Source organism: Schistocerca gregaria, chromosome 9, assembly GCF_023897955.1.
Source record: "Schistocerca gregaria isolate iqSchGreg1 chromosome 9, iqSchGreg1.2, whole genome shotgun sequence".
Classification (NCBI taxonomy): Eukaryota; Metazoa; Arthropoda; class Insecta; order Orthoptera; family Acrididae; genus Schistocerca; species Schistocerca gregaria.
In genome coordinates, this window is record NC_064928.1 from 15,178,494 (window position 1) to 15,199,785 (window position 21,292).

A 21,292-nucleotide genomic window follows, 5' to 3' on the forward strand; every position below is an offset into this window, starting at 1 on the left:
TGTTTGAGACATTACTCCCATGGAATAAAGTGCACAAGGTGACTGTTGTATTCAATCCCGATGCAATTACTGTGTTTCATCAACACTCTGATAGTCCACAGATTACAGAATGCCTCCAGATGAGCATCGGAAACTACTACAGGTCTTCAATGGAACGATCAAAGCGTAGACTGTTTGAGACATTACTCCCATGGAGGAAAGTGGGCATGGTGACTGTTGTATTCAATCCCGATGCAATTTCTGTGTTTCATCAACACCTTGAAGGTCCACAGATTACAGAATGCCTACAGATGTGCATCGGAAACTACTACTGGTCTAGCAATGAACGATCAAAGCGTAGACTGTTTGAGACATTACTCCCATGGAGGAAAGTGGGCATGGTGACTGTTGTATTCAATCCTGATGCAATTTCTGTGTTTCATCAGCACTCTGATAGTCCACACATTGTAGAATGCCCCCAGATGTGCATCGGAAACTACTACTGGTCTTCCAGGGAACGATCAAAGCGTAAACTGTTTGAGACATTATTCCCATGGAGAAAAGTGAACATGGTGACTTTAGTATTCAATCCCGATGCAATTTCTGTGTTTTATCAACACTCTGATAGTCCACAGATTACAGAGTGCCTCCAGATGTGCATCGGAAACTACTACATGTCTTCAAGGGAACGATCAAAGCGTAGACTGTTTGAGACATTACTCCCTTGAGGAAAGTGCGCATGGTGACTGTTGTATTCAATCCCGATGCAATTTCTGTGTTTCATCAACACTCTGATAATTTACAGATTACAGAATGCATCCAGATGTGCATCGGAAACTACTACTGGTATTCCAGGGAACGATCATAACGTAGACTGTTTGTGACATTACTCATATGGAGGAAAGTGCGCATGGTGACTGTTGTATTCTATCCCGATGCAATTTCTGTGTTTCATAAACACTTGGAAGGTCCACAGATTACAGAATGCCTCCAGATGTGCATCTGAAACTACTACTGGTCTTCAAGGAACGATCAAAGCGTAGACTGTTTGCGACATTATTCCCATGGAGGAAAGTGGGCATGGTGACTGTAGTAATCAATCCCGATGCAATTTCTGTGTTTCATCAACACTCTGATAGTCCACAGATTACAGAATGCCTCCAGATGTGCATCGGAAACTACTACTGGTCTTCGAGGGAACGATCAAAGCGTAGACTGTTTGAGACATTACTCTCATGGGGGAATGTGCGCATGGTGACTGTTGTATTCAATCCCGATGCAATTTCTTTGTTTCATCAACACTCTGATAGTCCTCAGATTACAGAAAGCCTTCAGATGTGCATCGGAAACTACTACTGGTCTTCCAGGGAACGATCAAAGCGTAGACTGTTGGAGACATTACTCCCATGGAGGAAAATGCGAATGATGACTGTTGTATTCAATCCCGAGGCAATTTCTGTGTTTCATCAACACTTTGAAGGTCCACAGATTACAGAATGCCTCCAGATGTGCATCGGAAACTACTACTGGTCTTGCAGGGAACGATGAAACCGTAGACTGTTTGAGACATATACCCATGGAGGAAAGTGCGCATGGTGACTGTTGTATTCAATCCTGATGCAATTTCTGTGTTTCATCAACACTCTGATAGTCCACACATTATAGAATGCCCCCAGATGTGCATCGGAAACTACTACTGGTCTTCCAGGGAAAGATCAAAGCGTAGACTGTTTGAGACATTACTCCCACGGAGGAAACTGCGGATGGTGACTGTTGTATTCCATCCCGATGCAATTTCTGTGTTTCATCAACACTCTGATAGTCCCCAGGTTACAGAATGCCTTCAGATGTGCATCGGAAACTACTACAGGTCTTCAAGGGAACGATCAAAGCGTAGACTGTTTGAGACATTAATCCCATGGAGGAAAGAGCGCATGGTGACTGTTGTATTCAATCCCGATGCAATTTTTGTGTTTCATCAACACTTTGAAGGTCCACAGATTACAGAATGTCTCCAGATGTGCATCGGAAACTACTACTGGTCTTCCAGGGAACGATCAAAAATAGACTGTTTGCGACATTACTCCCATGGAGTAAAGTGGGCATGGTGACTGTAGTATTCAATCCCGATGCAATTTCTGTGTTTCATCAACACTCTGATAGTCCACAGATTACAGAATGCCTCCAGATGTGCATCGTAAACTACTACTGGTCTTCCAGGGAACGATCAAAGCGTAAACTGTTTGAGACTTTACACTCATGGAGGATAGTGCGCATGGTAACTGTTGTATTCAATCCCGATGCAATTTCTGAGTTTCATCAACACTCTGATAGTCCACAGATTACAGAATGCTTCCAGATGTGCATCGGAAACTACTACTCGTCTTCCAGGGAAGGATCAAAGCGTAAACTGTTTGAGACATTACTCCCATGGAGGAAAGTGCGCATGGTGACTGTTGTATTCAATCCCGATGCAATTTCTGTGTTTGAGCAAGACTTTGATAGTTTACAGATTACAGAATGCCTCCAGATGTGAATCGGAAACTACTACTGGTCTTCCAGGGAACGATCAGAGCGTAGACTATTGGAGACATTACTCCCTTGGAGGAAAATGCGAATGATGACTGTTGTATTCAATCCCCAGGCAATTTCTGTGTTTCATCAATACTTTGAAGGTCCACAGATTTCAGAATGCCTCCAGATGTGCATCGGAAACTACTACTGGACTTCCAGGGAACGATCAAAGCGTAGACTGTTTGCGACATTACTCCCATGGAGGAAAGTGCGCATGGTGACTGTTGTATTCAATCCTGATGCAATTTCTGTGTTTCATCAACACTCGGATAGTCTACACATTATAGAATGCCCCCAGATGTTTGTCGGAAACTACTACTGGTCTTCCAGGGAACGATCAAAGCGTAAACTGTTTGAGACATTACACCCATGGAGGCAAGTGCACATGGTGACTGTTGTATTCAATCCCGATGCAATTTCTGTGTTTCATCAAGACTCTCATAGTCCACAGATTACAGAATGCCTCCAGATGTGCATCGGAAACTACTACTGGTCTTCCAGGGAACGATCAAAGCGTAAACTGTTTGAGACATTACTCCCATGGAGGAATTGCGCATGGTGACTGTTGTATTCAATCCCGATGCAATTTCTGTGTTTCATCAACACTCAGATAGTCCACAGATTACAGAATACCTATAGATGTGCATCGGAAACTACTACTGGTCTTCCAGGGAACGATCAAACGTAGACTGTTTGCGACATTACTCCCATGGAGGAAAGTGGGCATGGTGACTGTTGTATTCAATCCCGATGCAATTTATGTGTTTCATCAAGACTCTCATAGTCCACAGATTACAGAATGCCTCCAGATGTGCATCGGAAACTACCACTGGTCTTCCAGGGATCGATCAAAGCGTAGACAGTTTGAGACTTTACTCCCACGTAGGAAAGTGCGCATGGTGACTGTTGTATTCAATCCCGATGCAATTTCTGTGTTTCATCAACACTTTGAAGGTCAACAGATTACAGAATGTCTCCAGATGTGCATCGGAAACTACTACTGGTCTTCCAGGGAACGATCAAAGCGTAGACAGTTTGAGACATTGCTCCCACGGAGGAAAGTGCGCATGGTGACTGTTGTATTCAATCCCGATGCAATTTCTGTGTTTCATCAACACTTTGAAGGCCCACAGATTACAGAATGCCTCCAGATGTGCATCGGAAACTACTACTGGTATTCCAGGAAACTATCATAACGTAGACTGTTTGTGAGATTACTCATATGGAGGAAAGGGCGCATGGTGACTGTTGTATTCAATCCCGATGCAAAGTCTGTTTTTCATCAACACTTTGAAGGTCAACAGATTACAGAATGTCTGCAGATGTGCATCGGAAACTACTACTGGTATTCCAGGGAAGTATCATAACGTAGACTGTTTGAGACATTACTCCCACGGAGGAAACAGAGCATGGTGACTGTTGTATTCCATCCCGATGCAATTTCCGTGTTTCATCAACACTTTGAAGGTCCACAGATTACAGAATGCCTCCAGATGTGCATCGGAAACTACTACATGTCTTCCAGGGAACGATCAAAGCGTAAACTGTTTGAGACATTACTCCCATGGAGGAAACTGGGCATAGTGAGTGTAGTATTCAATCCCGATGCAATTTCTGTGTTTCATCAACACTCTGATAGTCCACAGATTACAGAACGCCTCCAGATGTGCATCGGAAACTACTACTGGTCTTCCAGGGAACGATCAAAGCGTAAACTGTTTGAGACATTACTCCCATGGAGGAAAGTGGGCATGGTGACTGTAGTATTCAATCCCGATGCAATTTCTGTGTTTCATCAACACTCTGATAGTCCACAGATTACAGAACTCCTCCTGATGTGCATCGGAAACTACTACTGGTCTTCCAGGGAACGATCAAAGCGTAGACTGTTTGAGACATTACTCACATGGAGGGTATTGCGCATGGTGACTGTTGTATTCAATCCCGATGCAGTTTCTGTGTTTCATCAACACTTTGAAGGTCCACAGATTACAGAATGCCTCCAGATGTGCATCGGAAACTACTACTGGTCTTCCTGGGAACGATCAAAGCGTAGACTGTTTGTGACATTACTCCCACGGAGGAAAGTGCGCATGGTGACTGTTGTATTCCATCCCGATGCAATTTCTGTGTTTCATAAATACTTTGAAGGTCCACAGATTACAGAATGCCTCCAGATGTGCATCGGAAACTACTACTGGTCTTCCAGGGAACCATCAAAGCGTAGACTGTTTGAGACATTACTCCCATGGAGGAATTGCGCATGGTGACTGTTGTATTCAATCCCGATGCAATTTCTGTGTTTGAGCAAATCTCTGATAGTTTACAGATTACAGAATTAACGCAGATGTGTATCGGAAACTACTACTGGTCTTCCAGCGAACGATCAAAGCGTAGACTATTGGAGACATTACTCCCTTGGAGGAAAATGCGAATGATGACTGTTGTATTCAATCCCCAGGAAATTTCTGTGTTTCATCAACACTATGAAGGTCCACAGATTACAGAATGCCTCCAGATGTGCATCGGAAACTACTACTGGTATTGCAGGGAACGATCAAACTGTAGACTGTTTGAGACATTACTCCAATGAAGGAAAATGCGCATGGTGACTGTTGTATTCAATCCTGATGCAATTTCTGTGTTTCATCAACACTCTGATAGTCCACACATTATAGAATGCCCCCAGATGTTTGTCGGAAACAACTACTGGTCTTCCAGGGAACGATCAAAGCGTAAACTGTTTGAGACATTACACCCATGGAGGCAAGTGCACATGGTGACTGTTGTATTCAATCCCGATGCACATTCTGTGTTTCATCAAGACTCTCATAGTCCACAGATTACAGAATGCCTCCAGATGTGCATCGGAAACTACTACTGGTCTTCCAGGGAACGATCAAAGTGTAAACTGTTTGAGACATTACTCCCATGGAGGAATTGCGCATGGTGACTGTTGTATTCAATCCAGATGCAATTCCTGTGTTTCATCAACACTCACATAGTCCACAGATTACAGAATGCCTCCAGATGTGGATCGGAAACTACTACTGGTCTTCCAGGGAACGATCAAACGTAGACTGTTTGCGACATTACTCCCATGGAGGAAAGTGGGCATGGTGACTGTTGTGTTCAATCCCGATGCAATTTCTGTGTTTCATCAAGACTCTCATAGTCCACAGATTACAGAATGCCTCCAGATGTGCATCGGAAACTACTACTGGTCTTCCAGGGATCGATCAAAACGTAGACAGTTTGAGACATTACTCCCACGGAGGAAAGTGCGCATGGTGACTGTTGTATTCAATCCCGATGCAATTTCTGTGTTTCATCAACACTTTGAAGGTCAACAGATTACAGAATGTCTCCAGATGTGCATCGGAAACTACTACTGGTATTCCAGGGAACTATCATAACGTAGACTGTTTGAGACATTACTCCCACGGAGGAAAGTGCGCATGGTGACTGTTGTATTCCATCCCGATGAAATTTCTGTGTTTCATCAACACTTCGAAGCTCCACAAATTACAGAAAGCCTCAAGATGTGCATCGGAAACTACTACTGGTCTTCCAGGGAAAGATCAAAGCGTAGACAGTTTGAGACATTACTCCCACGGAGGAAAGTGCGCATGGTGACTGTTGTATTAAATCCCGATGCAGTTTCTGTGTTTCATCAACACTTTGAAGGTCCACAGATTACAGAATGCCTCCAGATGTGCATCGGAAACTACTACTGGTATTCCAGGGAACTATCATAACGTAGACTGTTTGTGAGATTACTCATATGGAGGAAAGTGCGCATGGTGACTGTTGTATTCAATCCCGATGCAATTTCTGTGTTTCATCAACACTTTGAAGATCCACAGATTACAGAATGATTCCAGATGTGCATCGGAATCTACTACTGGTCTTCCAGGGAACGATCAAATCGTAGACTGTGTGCGACATTACTCCCATGGAGGAAACTGGGCATGGTGACTGTAGTATTCAATCCCGATGCAATTTCTGTGTTTCATCAACACTCTGATAGTCCACAGATTACAGAACGCCTCCAGATGTGCATCGGAAACTACTACTGGCCTTACAGGGAACGATCAAAGCGTAAACTGTTTGAGACATTACTCCCATGGAGGAAAGTGGGCATGGTGACTGTAGTATTCAATCCCGATGCAATTTCAGTGTTTCATCAACACTCTGATAGTCCACAGATTACAGAACGCCTCCAGATGTGCATCGGAAACTACTTCTGGTCTTCCAGGGAACGATCAAAGCGTAGACTGTTTGAGACATTACTCACATGGAGGATACTGCGCATGGTGACTGTTGTATTCAATCCCGATGCAATTTCTGTGTTTCATCAACACTTTGAAGGTCAACAGATTACAGAATGCCTCCAGATGTGCATCGGTAACTACTACTGGTCTTCCAGGGAACGATCAAGGCGTAGATTGTTTGTGACATTACTCCCACGGAGGAAAGTGCGCATGGCGACTGTTGTATTCCATCCCGATGCAATTTCTGTGTTTCATAAATACTTTGAAGGTCCACAGATTACAGAATGCCTCCAGATGTGCATCGGAAACTACTACTGGTCTTAAAGGGAACGATCAAAGCGTAGACAGTTTGAGACATTAGTCCCACGGAGGAAAGTGGGCATGGTGACTGTTGTATTCCATCCCGATGCAATTTTTGTGTTTCATCAACACTTTGAAGGTCCACAGATTACAGAATGCCTCCAGATGTGCATCGGAAACTACTACTGGTCTTCGAGGGAACGATCAAAGCGTATACTGTGTTAGACAACACTCCCATGGAGGAAAGTGCGCATGGTGACTGTTGTATTGAATCCCGATGCATTTTCTTTGTTTCATCAACACTCTGATAGTCCACAGATTACAGAATGCCTCCAGATGTGAATCGGAAACTACTACTAGTCTTCCAGGGAACCATCAAAGCGTAGACTGTTTGAGACATTACTCCCATGGAGGAATTGCACATGGTGACTGTTGTATTCAATCCCGATGCAATTTCTGTATTTCATCAACACTCAGATAGTCCATAGATTACAGAATACCTCCAGATTTGCACCGGAAACTACTACTGGTCTTCCAGGGAACGATCAAACGCAGACTGTTTGTGACATTACTCCCATGGAGTAAAGTGGGCATGGTGACTGTAGTATTCAATCCCGATGCAATTTCTGTGTTTCATCAACACTCTGATAGTCCACAGATTACAGAATGCCTCCAGATGTGCATCGTAAACTACTACTGGTCTTCCAGGGAACGATCAAAGCGTAAACTGTTTGAGACATTACACCCATGGAGGATAGTGCGCATGGTAACTGTTGTATTCAATCCCGATGCAATTTCTGAGTTTCATCAACACTCTGATAGTCCGCAGATTACAGAATGCTTCCAGATGTGCATCGGAAACTACAACTGGTCTTCCAGGGAAGGATCAAAGCGTAAACTGTTTGAGACATTACTCCCATGGAGGAAAGTGCGCATGGTGACTGTTGTATTCAATCCCGATGCAATTTCTGTGTTTGAGCAAGACTTTGATAGTTTACAGATTACAGAATGCCTCCAGATGTGAATCGGAAACTACTACTGGTCTTCCAGGGAACGATCAGAGCGTAGACTATTGGAGACATTACTCCCTTGGAGGAAAATGCGAATGATGACTGTTGTATTCAATCCCCAGGCAATTTCTGTGTTTCATCAATACTTTGAAGGTCCACAGATTTCAGAATGCCTCCAGATGTGCATCGGAAACTACTACTGGTCTTCCAGGGAACGATCAAAGCGTAGACTGTTTGCGACATTACTCCCATGGAGGAAAGTGCGCATGGTGACTGTTGTATTCAATCCTGATGCAATTTCTGTGTTTCATCAACACTCTGATAGTCTACACATTATAGAATGCCCCCAGATGTTTGTCGGAAACTACTACTGGTCTTCCAGGGAACGATCAAAGCGTAAACTGTTTGAGACATTACACCCATGGAGGCAAGTGCACATGGTGACTGTTGTATTCAATCCCGATGCAATTTCTGTGTTTCATCAAGACTCTCATAGTCCACAGATTACAGAATGCCTCCAGATGTGCATCGGAAACTACTACTGGTCTTCCAGGGAACGATCAAAGCGTAAACTGTTTGAGACATTACTCCCATGGAGGAATTGCGCATGGTGACTGTTGTATTCAATCCCGATGCAATTTCTGTGTTTCATCAACACTCAGATAGTCCACAGATTACAGAATGCCTATAGATGTGCATCGGAAACTACTACTGGTCTTCCAGGGAACGATCAAACGTAGACTGTTTGCGACATTACTCCCATGGAGGAAAGTGGGCATGGTGACTGTTGTATTCAATCCCTATGCAATTTCTGTGTTTCATCAACACTTTGAAGGGCAACAGATTACAGAATGTCTCCAGATGTGCATCGGAAACTACTACTGGTCTTCCAGGGAACGATCAAAGCGTAGACAGTTTGAGACATTGCTCCCACGGAGGAAAGTGCGCATGGTGACTGTTGTATTCAATCCCGATGCAATTTCTGTGTTTCATCAACACTTTGAAGGCCCACAGATTACAGAATGCCTCCAGATGTGCATCGGAAACTACTACTGGTAATCCAGGAAACTATCATAACGTAGACTGTTTGTGAGATTACTCATATGGAGGAAAGGGCGCATGGTGACTGTTGTATTCAATCCCGATGCAAAGTCTGTTTTTCATCAACACTTTGAAGGTCAACAGATTACAGAATGTCTGCAGATGTGCATCGGAAACTACTACTGGTATTCCAGGGAAGTATCATAACGTAGACTGTTTGAGACATTACTCCCACGGAGGAAACTGCGCATGGTGACTGTTGTATTCCATCCCGATGCAATTTCTGTGTTTCATCAACACTTTGAAGCTCCACAAATTACAGAATGCCTCAAGATGTGCATCGGAAACTACTACTTGTCTTCCAGGGAACGATCAAATCGTAGACTGTGTGCGACATTACTCCCATGGAGGAAACTGGGCATAGTGAGTGTAGTATTCAATCCCGATGCAATTTCTGTGTTTCATCAACACTCTGATAGTCCACAGATTACAGAACGCCTCCAGATGTGCATCGGAAACTACTACTGGTCTTCCAGGGAACGATCAAAGCGTAAACTGTTTGAGACATTACTCCCATGGAGGAAAGTGGGCATGGTGACTGTAGTATTCAATCCCGATGCAATTTCTGTGTTTCATCAACACTCTGATAGTCCACAGATTACAGAACGCCTCCTGATGTGCATCGGAAACTACTACTGGTCTTCCAGGGAACGATCAAAGCGTAGACTGTTTGAGACATTACTCACATGGAGGGTAGTGCGCATGGTGACTGTTGAACTCAATCCCGATGCAGTTTCTGTGTTTCATCAACACTTTGAAGGTCCACAGATTACAGAATGCCTCCAGATGTGCATCGGAAACTACTACTGGTCTTCCTGGGAACGATCAAAGCGTAGACTGTTTGTGACATTACTCCCACGGAGGAAAGTGCGCATGGTGACTGTTGTATTCCATCCCGATGCAATTTCTGTGTTTCATAAATACTTTGAAGGTCCACAGATTACAGAATGCCTCCAGATGTGCATCGGAAACTACTACTGGTCTTCCAGGGAACGATCAAAGCCTAGACAGTTTGAGACATTAGTAACACGGAGGAAAGTGCGCATGGTGACTGTTGTATTCCATCCCGATGCAATTTTTGTGTTTCATCAACACTTTGATGGTCCACAGATTACAGAATGCCTCCAGATGTGCATCGGAAACTACTACTGGTCTTCGAGGGAACGATCAAAGCGTATACTGTGTTAGGCAACACTCCCATGAAGGAAAGTGCGCATGGTGACTGTTGTATTGAATCCCGATGCATTTTCTGTGTTTCATCAACACTCTGATAGTCCACAGATTACAGAATGCCTCCAGATGTGAATCGGAAACTACTACTGGTCTTCCAGGGAACCATCAAAGCGTAGACTGTTTGAGACATTACTCCCATGGAGGAATTGCGCATGGTGACTGTTGTATTCAATCCCGATGCAATTTCTGTGTTTGAGCAAATCTCTGATAGTTTACAGAATACAGAATGAACGCAGATGTGTATCGGAAACTACTACTGGTCTTCCAGCGAACGATCAAAGCGTAGACTATTGGAGACATTACTCCCTTGGAGGAAAATGCGAATGATGACTGTTGTATTCAATCCCCAGGCAATTTCTGTGTTTCATCAACACTATGAAGGTCCACAGATTACAGAATGCCTCCAGATGTGCATCGGAAACTACTACTGGTATTGCAGGGAACGATCAAACTGTAGACTGTTTGAGACATTACTCCAATGAAGGAAAATGCGCATGGTGACTGTTGTATTCAATCCTGATGCAATTTCTGTGTTTCATCAACACTCTGATAGTCCACACATTATAGAATGCCCCCAGATGTTTGTCGGAAACAACTACTGGTCTTCCAGGGAACGATCAAAGCGTAAACTGTTTGAGACATTACACCCATGGAGGCAAGTGCACATGGTGACTGTTGTATTCAATCCCGATGCAATTTCTGTGTTTCATCAAGACTCTCATAGTCCACAGATTACAGAATGCCTCCAGATGTGCATCGGAAACTACTACTGGTCTTCCAGGGAACGATCAAAGTGTAAACTGTTTGAGACATTACTCCCATGGGGGAATTGCGCATGGTGACTGTTGTATTCAATCCAGATGCAATTTCTGTGTTTCATCAACACACACATAGTCCACAGATTACAGAATGCCTCCAGATGTGGATCGGAAACTACTACTGGTCTTCCAGGGAACGATCAAACGTAGACTGTTTGCGACATTACTCCCGTGGAGGAAAGTGGGCATGGTGACTGTTGTGTTCAATCCCGATGCAATTTCTGTGTTTCATCAACACTTTGAAGGTCAACAGATTACAGAATGTCTCCAGATGTGCATCGGAAACTACTACTGGTATTCCAGGGAACTATCATAACGTAGACTGTTTGAGACATTACTCCCACGGAGGAAAGTGCGCATGGTGACTGTTGTATTCCATCCCGATGAAATTTCTGTGTTTCATCAACACTTCGAAGCTCCACAAATTACAGAAAGCCTCAAGATGTGCATCGGAAACTACTACTGGTCTTCCAGGGAAAGATCAAAGCGTAGACAGTTTGAGACATTACTCCCACGGAGGAAAGTGCGCATGGTGACTGTTGTATTAAATCCCGATGCAGTTTCTGTGTTTCATCAACACTTTGAAGGTCCACAGATTACAGAATGCCTCCAGATGTGCATCGGAAACTACTACTGGTATTCCAGGGAACTATCATAACGTAGACTGTTTGTGAGATTACTCATATGGAGGAAAGTGCGCATGGTGACTGTTGTATTCAATCCCGATGCAATTTCTGTGTTTCATCAACACTTTGAAGATCCACAGATTACAGAATGATTCCAGATGTGCATCGGAATCTACTACTGGTCTTCCAGGGAACGATCAAATCGTAGACTGTGTGCGACATTACTCCCATGGAGGAAACTGGGCATGGTGACTGTAGTATTCAATCCCGATGCAATTTCTGTGTTTGATCAACACTCTGATAGTCCACAGATTACAGAACGCCTCCAGATGTGCATCGGAAACTACTACTGGTCTTCCAGGGAACGATCAAAGCGTAAACTGTTTGAGACATTACTCCCATGGAGGAAAGTGGGCATGGTGACTGTAGTATTCAATCCCGATGCAATTTCTGTGTTTCATCAACACTCTGATAGTCCACAGATTACAGAACGCCTCCTGATGTGCATCGGAAACTACTACTGGTCTTCCAGGGAACGATCAAAGCGTAGACTGTTTGAGACATTACTCACATGGAGGGTAGTGCGCATGGTGACTGTTGAACTCAATCCCGATGCAGTTTCTGTGTTTCATCAACACTTTGAAGGTCCACAGATTACAGAATGCCTCCAGATGTGCATCGGAAACTACTACTGGTCTTCCTGGGAACGATCAAAGCGTAGACTGTTTGTGACATTACTCCCACGGAGGAAAGTGCGCATGGTGACTGTTGTATTCCATCCCGATGCAATTTCTGTGTTTCATAAATACTTTGAAGGTCCACAGATTACAGAATGCCTCCAGATGTGCATCGGAAACTACTACTGGCCTTCCAGGGAACGATCAAAGCCTAGACAGTTTGAGACATTAGTAACACGGAGGAAAGTGCGCATGGTGACTGTTGTATTCCATCCCGATGCAATTTTTGTGTTTCATCAACACTATGGTGGTCCACAGACTACAGAATGCCTCCAGATGTGCATCGGAAACTACTACTGGTCTTCGAGGGAACGATCAAAGCGTATACTGTGTTAGGCAACACTCCCATGAAGGAAAGTGCGCATGGTGACTGTTGTATTGAATCCCGATGCATTTTCTGTGTTTCATCAACACTCTGATAGTCCACAGATTACAGAATGCCTCCAGATGTGAATCGGAAACTACTACTGGTCTTCCAGGGAACCATCAAAGCGTAGACTGTTTGAGACATTACTCCCATGGAGGAATTGCGCATGGTGACTGTTGTATTCAATCCCGATGCAATTTCTGTGTTTGAGCAAATCTCTGATAGTTTACAGATTACAGAATGAACGCAGATGTGTATCGGAAACTACTACTGGTCTTCCAGCGAACGATCAAAGCGTAGACTATTGGAGACATTACTCCCTTGGAGGAAAATGCGAATGATGACTGTTGTATTCAATCCCCAGGCAATTTCTGTGTTTCATCAACACTATGAAGGTCCACAGATAACAGAATGCCTCCAGATGTGCATCGGAAACTACTACTGGTATTGCAGGGAACGATCAAACTGTAGACTGTTTGAGACATTACTCCAATGAAGGAAAATGCGCATGGTGACTGTTGTATTCAATCCTGATGCAATTTCTGTGTTTCATCAACACTCTGATAGTCCACACATTATAGAATGCCCCCAGATGTTTGTCGGAAACAACTACTGGTCTTCCAGGGAACGATCAAAGCGTAAACTGTTTGAGACATTACACCCATGGAGGCAAGTGCACATGGTGACTGTTGTATTCAATCCCGATGCAATTTCTGTGTTTCATCAAGACTCTCATAGTCCACAGATTACAGAATGCCTCCAGATGTGCATCGGAAACTACTACTGGTCTTCCAGGGAACGATCAAAGTGTCAACTGTTTGAGACATTACTCCCATGGAGGAATTGCGCATGGTGACTGTTGTATTCAATCCAGATGCAATTTCTGTGTTTCATCAACACACACATAGTCCACAGATTACAGAATGCCTCCAGATGTGGATCGGAAACTACTACTGGTCTTCCAGGGAACGATCAAACGTAGACTGTTTGCGACATTACTCCCGTGGAGGAAAGTGGGCATGGTGACTGTTGTGTTCAATCCCGATGCAATTTCTGTGTTTCATCAACACTTTGAAGGTCAACAGATTACAGAATGTCTCCAGATGTGCATCGGAAACTACTACTGGTATTCCAGGGAACTATCATAACGTAGACTGTTTGAGACATTACTCCCACGGAGGAAAGTGCGCATGGTGACTGTTGTATTCCATCCCGATGAAATTTCTGTGTTTCATCAACACTTCGAAGCTCCACAAATTACAGAAAGCCTCAAGATGTGCATCGGAAACTACTACTGGTCTTCCAGGGAAAGATCAAAGCGTAGACAGTTTGAGACATTACTCCCACGGAGGAAAGTGCGCATGGTGACTGTTGTATTAAATCCCGATGCAGTTTCTGTGTTTCATCAACACTTTGAAGGTCCACAGATTACAGAATGCCTCCAGATGTGCATCGGAAACTACTACTGGTATTCCAGGGAACTATCATAACGTAGACTGTTTGTGAGATTACTCATATGGAGGAAAGTGCGCATGGTGACTGTTGTATTCAATCCCGATGCAATTTCTGTGTTTCATCAACACTTTGAAGATCCACAGATTACAGAATGATTCCAGATGTGCATCGGAATCTACTACTGGTCTTCCAGGGAACGATCAAATCGTAGACTGTGTGCGACATTACTCCCATGGAGGAAACTGGGCATGGTGACTGTAGTATTCAATCCCGATGCAATTTCTGTGTTTCATCAACACTCTGATAGTCCACAGATTACAGAACGCCTCCAGATGTGCATCGGAAACTACTACTGGCCTTACAGGGAACGATCAAAGCGTAAACTGTTTGAGACATTACTCCCATGGAGGAAAGTGGGCATGGTGACTGTAGTATTCAATCCCGATGCAATTTCTGTGTTTCATCAACACTCTGATAGTCCACAGATTACAGAACGCCTGCAGATGTGCATCGGAAACTACTACTGGTCTTCCAGGGAACGATCAAAGCGTAGACTGTTTGAGACATTACTCACATGGAGGATACTGCGCATGGTGACTGTTGTATTCAATCCCGATGCAATTTCTGTGTTTCATCAACACTTTGAAGGTCAACAGATTACAGAATGCCTCCAGATGTGCATCGGTAACTACTACTGGTCTTCCAGGGAACGATCAAGGCGTAGATTGTTTGTGACATTACTCCCACGGAGGAAAGTGCGCATGGTGACTGTTGTATTCCATCCCGATGCAATTTCTGTGTTTCATAAATACTTTGAAGGTCCACAGATTACAGAATGCCTCCAGATGTGCATCGGAAACTACTACTGGTCTTAAAGGGAACGATCAAAGCGTAGACAGTTTGAGACATTAGTCCCACGGAGGAAAGTGGGCATGGTGACTGTTGTATTCCATCCCGATGCAATTTTTGTGTTTCATCAACACTTTGAAGGTCCACAGATTACAGAATGCCTCCAGATGTGCATCGGAAACTACTACTGGTCTTCGAGGGAACGATCAAAGCGTATACTGTGTTAGACAACACTCCCATGGAGGAAAGTGCGCATGGTGACTGTTGTATTGAATCCCGATGCATTTTCTTTGTTTCATCAACACTCTGATAGTCCACAGATTACAGAATGCCTCCAGATGTGAATCGGAAACTACTACTAGTCTTCCAGGGAACCATCAAAGCGTAGACTGTTTGAGACATTACTCCCATGGAGGAATTGCGCATGGTGACTGTTGTATTCAATCCCGATGCAATTTCTGTATTTCATCAACACTCAGATAGTCCACAGATTACAGAATACCTCCAGATTTGCACCGGAAACTACTACTGGTCTTCCAGGGAACGATCAAACGTAGACTGTTTGTGACATTACTCCCATGGAGGAAAGTGGGCATGGTGACTGTTGTATTCCATCCCGATGCAATTTTTGTGTTTCATCAACACTTTGAAGGTCCACAGATTACAGAATGCCTCCAGATGTGCATCGGAAACTACTACTGGTCTTCGAGGGAACGATCAAAGCGTATACTGTGTTAGACAACACTCCCATGGAGGAAACTGGGCATGGTGACTGTAGTATTCAATCCCGATGCAATTTCTGTGTTTCATCAACACTCTGATAGTCCACAGATTACAGAACGCCTCCAGATGTGCATCGGAAACTACTACTGGCCTTACAGGGAACGATCAAAGCGTAAACTGTTTGAGACATTACTCCCATGGAGGAAAGTGGGCATGGTGACTGTAGTATTCAATCCCGATGCAATTTCTGTGTTTCATCAACACTCTGATAGTCCACAGATTACAGAACGCCTGCAGATGTGCATCGGAAACTACTACTGGTCTTCCAGGGAACGATCAAAGCGTAGACTGTTTGAGACATTACTCACATGGAGGATACTGCGCATGGTGACTGTTGTATTCAATCCCGATGCAATTTCTGTGTTTCATCAACACTTTGAAGGTCAACAGATTACAGAATGCCTCCAGATGTGCATCGGTAACTACTACTGGTCTTCCAGGGAACGATCAAGGCGTAGATTGTTTGTGACATTACTCCCACGGAGGAAAGTGCGCATGGTGACTGTTGTATTCCATCCCGATGCAATTTCTGTGTTTCATAAATACTTTGAAGGTCCACAGATTACAGAATGCCTCCAGATGTGCATCGGAAACTACTACTGGTCTTAAAGGGAACGATCAAAGCGTAGACAGTTTGAGACATTAGTCCCACGGAGGAAAGTGGGCATGGTGACTGTTGTATTCCATCCCGATGCAATTTTTGTGTTTCATCAACACTTTGAAGGTCCACAGATTACAGAATGCCTCCAGATGTGCATCGGAAACTACTACTGGTCTTCGAGGGAACGATCAAAGCGTATACTGTGTTAGACAACACTCCCATGGAGGAAAGTGCGCATGGTGACTGTTGTATTGAATCCCGATGCATTTTCTTTGTTTCATCAACACTCTGATAGTCCACAGATTACAGAATGCCTCCAGATGTGAATCGGAAACTACTACTAGTCTTCCAGGGAACCATCAAAGCGTAGACTGTTTGAGACATTACTCCCATGGAGGAATTGCGCATGGTGACTGTTGTATTCAATCCCGATGCAATTTCTGTATTTCATCAACACTCAGATAGTCCACAGATTACAGAATACCTCCAGATTTGCACCGGAAACTACTACTGGTCTTCCAGGGAACGATCAAACGTAGACTGTTTGTGACATTACTCCCATGGAGGAAAGTGGGCATGGTGACTGTTGTATTCAATTCCGTGGCAACTTCTCTGTTTCATCAACACTTTGAAGGTCCACAGATTACAGAATGCCTCCAGATGTGCATCGGAAACTACTACTGGTCTTGCAGGGAACGATCAAACTGTAGACTGTTTGAGACATTACTCCCATGGAGGAAAGTGCGCATGGTGACTGTTGTATTCAATTCTGATGCAATTTCTGTGTTTCATCAACACTTTGAAGGTCAACAGATTACAGAATGTCTCCAGATGTGCATCGGAAACTACTAATGGTCTTCCAGGGAACGATCAAAGCGTAAACTGTTTGAGACATTACACCCATGGAGGCAAGTGCACATGGTAACTGTTGTATTCCATCCCGATGCAATTTCTGTGTTTCATCAAGTCTCTCATAGTCCACAGATTACAGAATGCCTCCAGATGTGCATCGGAAACTACTACTGGTCTTCCATGGAACGATCAAAGCGTAAACTGTTTGAGACATTACTCCCATGGAGGAATTGCGCATGGTGACTGTTATATTCAATCCCGATGCAATTTCTGTGTTTCATCAACACGCAGATAGTCCACAGATTACAGAATGCCTCCAGATGTGCATCGGAAACTACTACTGGTCTTCCAGGGATCGATCAAATCGTAGACAGTTTGAGACATTACTCCCACGGAGAAAAGTGCGCATGGTGACTGTTGTATTCAATCCCGATGCAATTTCTGTGTTTCATCAACACTTTGAAGGTCAACAGATTACAGAATGTCTCCAGATGTGCATCGGAAACTACTACTGGTATTCCAGGGAACTATCATAACGTAGACTGTTTGAGACATTACTCCCACGGAGGAAACTGCGCATGGTGACTGTTGTATTCCATCCCGATGCAATTTCTGTGTTTCATCAACACTTTGAAGGTCCACACATTACAGAATGCCTCAAGATGAGCATCGGAAACTACTACTGGTCTTCCAGGGAACGATCAAAGCGTAGACAGTTTGAGACATTACTCCCACGGAGGAAAGTGCGCATGGTGACTGTTGTATTCAATCCCGATGCAATTTCTGTGTTTCATCAACACTTTGAAGGTCCACAGATTACAGAATGCCTCCAGATGTGCATCGGAAACTACTACTGGTATTCCACGAAACTATCATAACGTAGACTGTTTGTGAGATTACTCATATGGAGGAAAGTGCGCATGGTGGCTGATGTATTCAATCCCGATGCAATTTCTGTGTTTCATCAACACTTTGAAGATCCACAGATTACAGAATGCCTCCAGATGTGCATCGGAAACTACTACTGGTCTTCCAGGGAACGATCAGAGCGTAGACAGTTTGAGACATTAGTCCCACGGAGGGAAGTGCGCATGGTGACTGTTGTATTCCATCCCGATGCATTTTCTGTGTTTCATCAACACTTTGAAGGTCCACAGATTACAGAATGCCTCCAGATGTGCATCGGAAACTACTACTGGTCTTCGAGGGAACGATCAAAGCGTATACTGTGTTAGACAATACTCCCATGGAGGAAAGTGCGCATGGTGACTGTTGTATTGAATCCCGATGCATTTTCTGTGTTTCATCAACACTCTGATAGTCCACAGATTACAGAATGCCTCCAGATGTGAATCGGAAACTACTACTGGTCTTCCAGGGAACGATCAAAGCGTAAACAGTTTGAGACATTACTCCCATGGAGGAAAGTGGGCATGGTGACTGTAGTATTAAATCCCGATGCAATTTCTGTGTTTCATCAACACTCTGATAGTCCACAGATTACAGAACGCCTCCAGATGTGCATCGGAAACTACTACTGGTCTTCCAGGGAACGATCAAAGCGTAAACAGTTTGAGACATTACTCCCATGGAGGAAAGTGGGCATGGTGACTGTAGTATTCAATCCCGATGCAATTTCTGTGTTTCATCAACACTCTGATAGTCCACAGATTACAGAACGCCTGCAGATGTGCATCTGAAACTACTACTGGTCTTCCAGGGAACGATCAGAGCGTAGACAGTTTGAGACATTAGTCCCACGGAGGGAAGTGCGCATGGTGACTGTTGTATTCCATCCCGATGCATTTTCTGTGTTTCATCAACACTTTGAAGGTCCACAGATTACAGAATGCCTCCAGATGTGCATCGGAAACTACTACTGGTCTTCGAGGGAACGATCAAAGCGTATACTGTGTTAGACAATACTCCCATGGAGGAAAGTGCGCATGGTGACTGTTGTATTGAATCCCGATGCATTTTCTGTGTTTCATCAACACTCTGATAGTCCACAGATTACAGAATGCCTCCAGATGTGAATCGGAAACTACTACTGGTCTTCCAGGGAACCATCAAAGACTAGACTGTTTGAGACATTACTCCCATGGAGGAATTGCGCATGGTGACTGTTGTACTCAATCCCGATGCAATTTCTGTGTTTCATCAACACTTTGAAGGTCCACAGATTACAGAATGCCTCCAGATGTGCATCGGAAACTACTACTGGTCTTGCATTGAACGATCAAAGCGTAGACTGTTTGAGACATTACTCCCATGGAGGAAAGTGCGCGTGGTGACTGTTGTATTCAATCCCGATGCAATTTCTGTGTTTCATCAACACTCTGATAGTCCACACATTACAGAATGTCAGAAGATGTGCATCGGAAACTACTACTGGGTCCAGGGAACGATCAAAGCGTAAACTGTTTGAGACATTACTCCCATGGTGGAAAGTGCGCATGGTGACTGTTGTATTCAATCCTGATGCAATTTCTGTGTTTCATCAACACTCTGATAGTCCACACATTACAGATTGTCAGAAGATGTGCATCGGAAACTACTACTGGTCTTCCAGAGAACGATCAAAGCGTAAACTGTTTGAGACATTACTCCTATGGAGGAAAGTGCGCCTTGGTGACTGTTGTATTCAATCCCGATGCAATTTCCTTGTTTCATCAACACTCTGATAGTCCACAGATTACAGAATGCCGCCAGATGTGCATCGGAAACTACTACTGGTCTTCCAGGGAACGATCAAAACGTAGACTGTGTCATTACTCATATGGAGGAAAGTGCGCATGGTGGCTGTTGTATTCAATCCCGATGCAATTTCTGTGTTTCATCAACACTTTGAAGGTTCACAGATTACAGAATGAATCCAGATGTGTATCGGAACTACTACTGGTCTTCCAGGGAACGATCAAAGTGTAGACTGTTTGCGACATTGCTCCCACGGAGGAAAGTGGTCATGGTGACTGTAGTATTCAATTCCGATGCAATTTCATTGTTTCATCAACACTCTGATAGTCCACAGATTACAGAATGCCTCCAGATGTGCATCGGAAACTACTACTGGTCTTCCAGGGAACGATCAAAGCGTAAACTGTTTGAGACATTACACCCATGGAGGAAAGTGCGCATGGTGACTGTTGTATTCAATCCCGATGCAATTTCTGTGTTTCATCAAGACTCTCATAGTCCACAGATTACAGAATGCCTCCAGATGTGCATCGGAAGCTACTATTGGTCTTCCAGGGAACGATCAAAGCGTAAACTGTTTGAGACATTACATCCATGGAGGAAAGTGCGCATGGTGACTGTTGTATTCAATCCCAATGCAATATATGTGTTTCATTAACACTCTGATAGTCCACACATTATAGAATGCCCCCAGATGTTTGTCGGAAAAAACTACTGGTCTTCCAGGGAACGATCAAAGCGTAAACTGTTTGAGACATTACACCCATGGAGGCAAGTGCACATGGTGACTGTTGTATTCAATCCCGATGCAATTTCTGTGTTTCATCAAGACTCTCATAGTCCACAGATTACAGAATGCCTCCAGATGTGCATCGGAAACTACTACTGGTCTTCCAGGGAACGATCAAAGTGTAAACTGTTTGAGACATTACTCCCATGGAGGAATTGCGCATGGTGACTGTTGTATTCAATCCAGATGCAATTTCTGTGTTTCATCAACACTCACATAGTCCACAGATTACAGAATGCCTCCAGA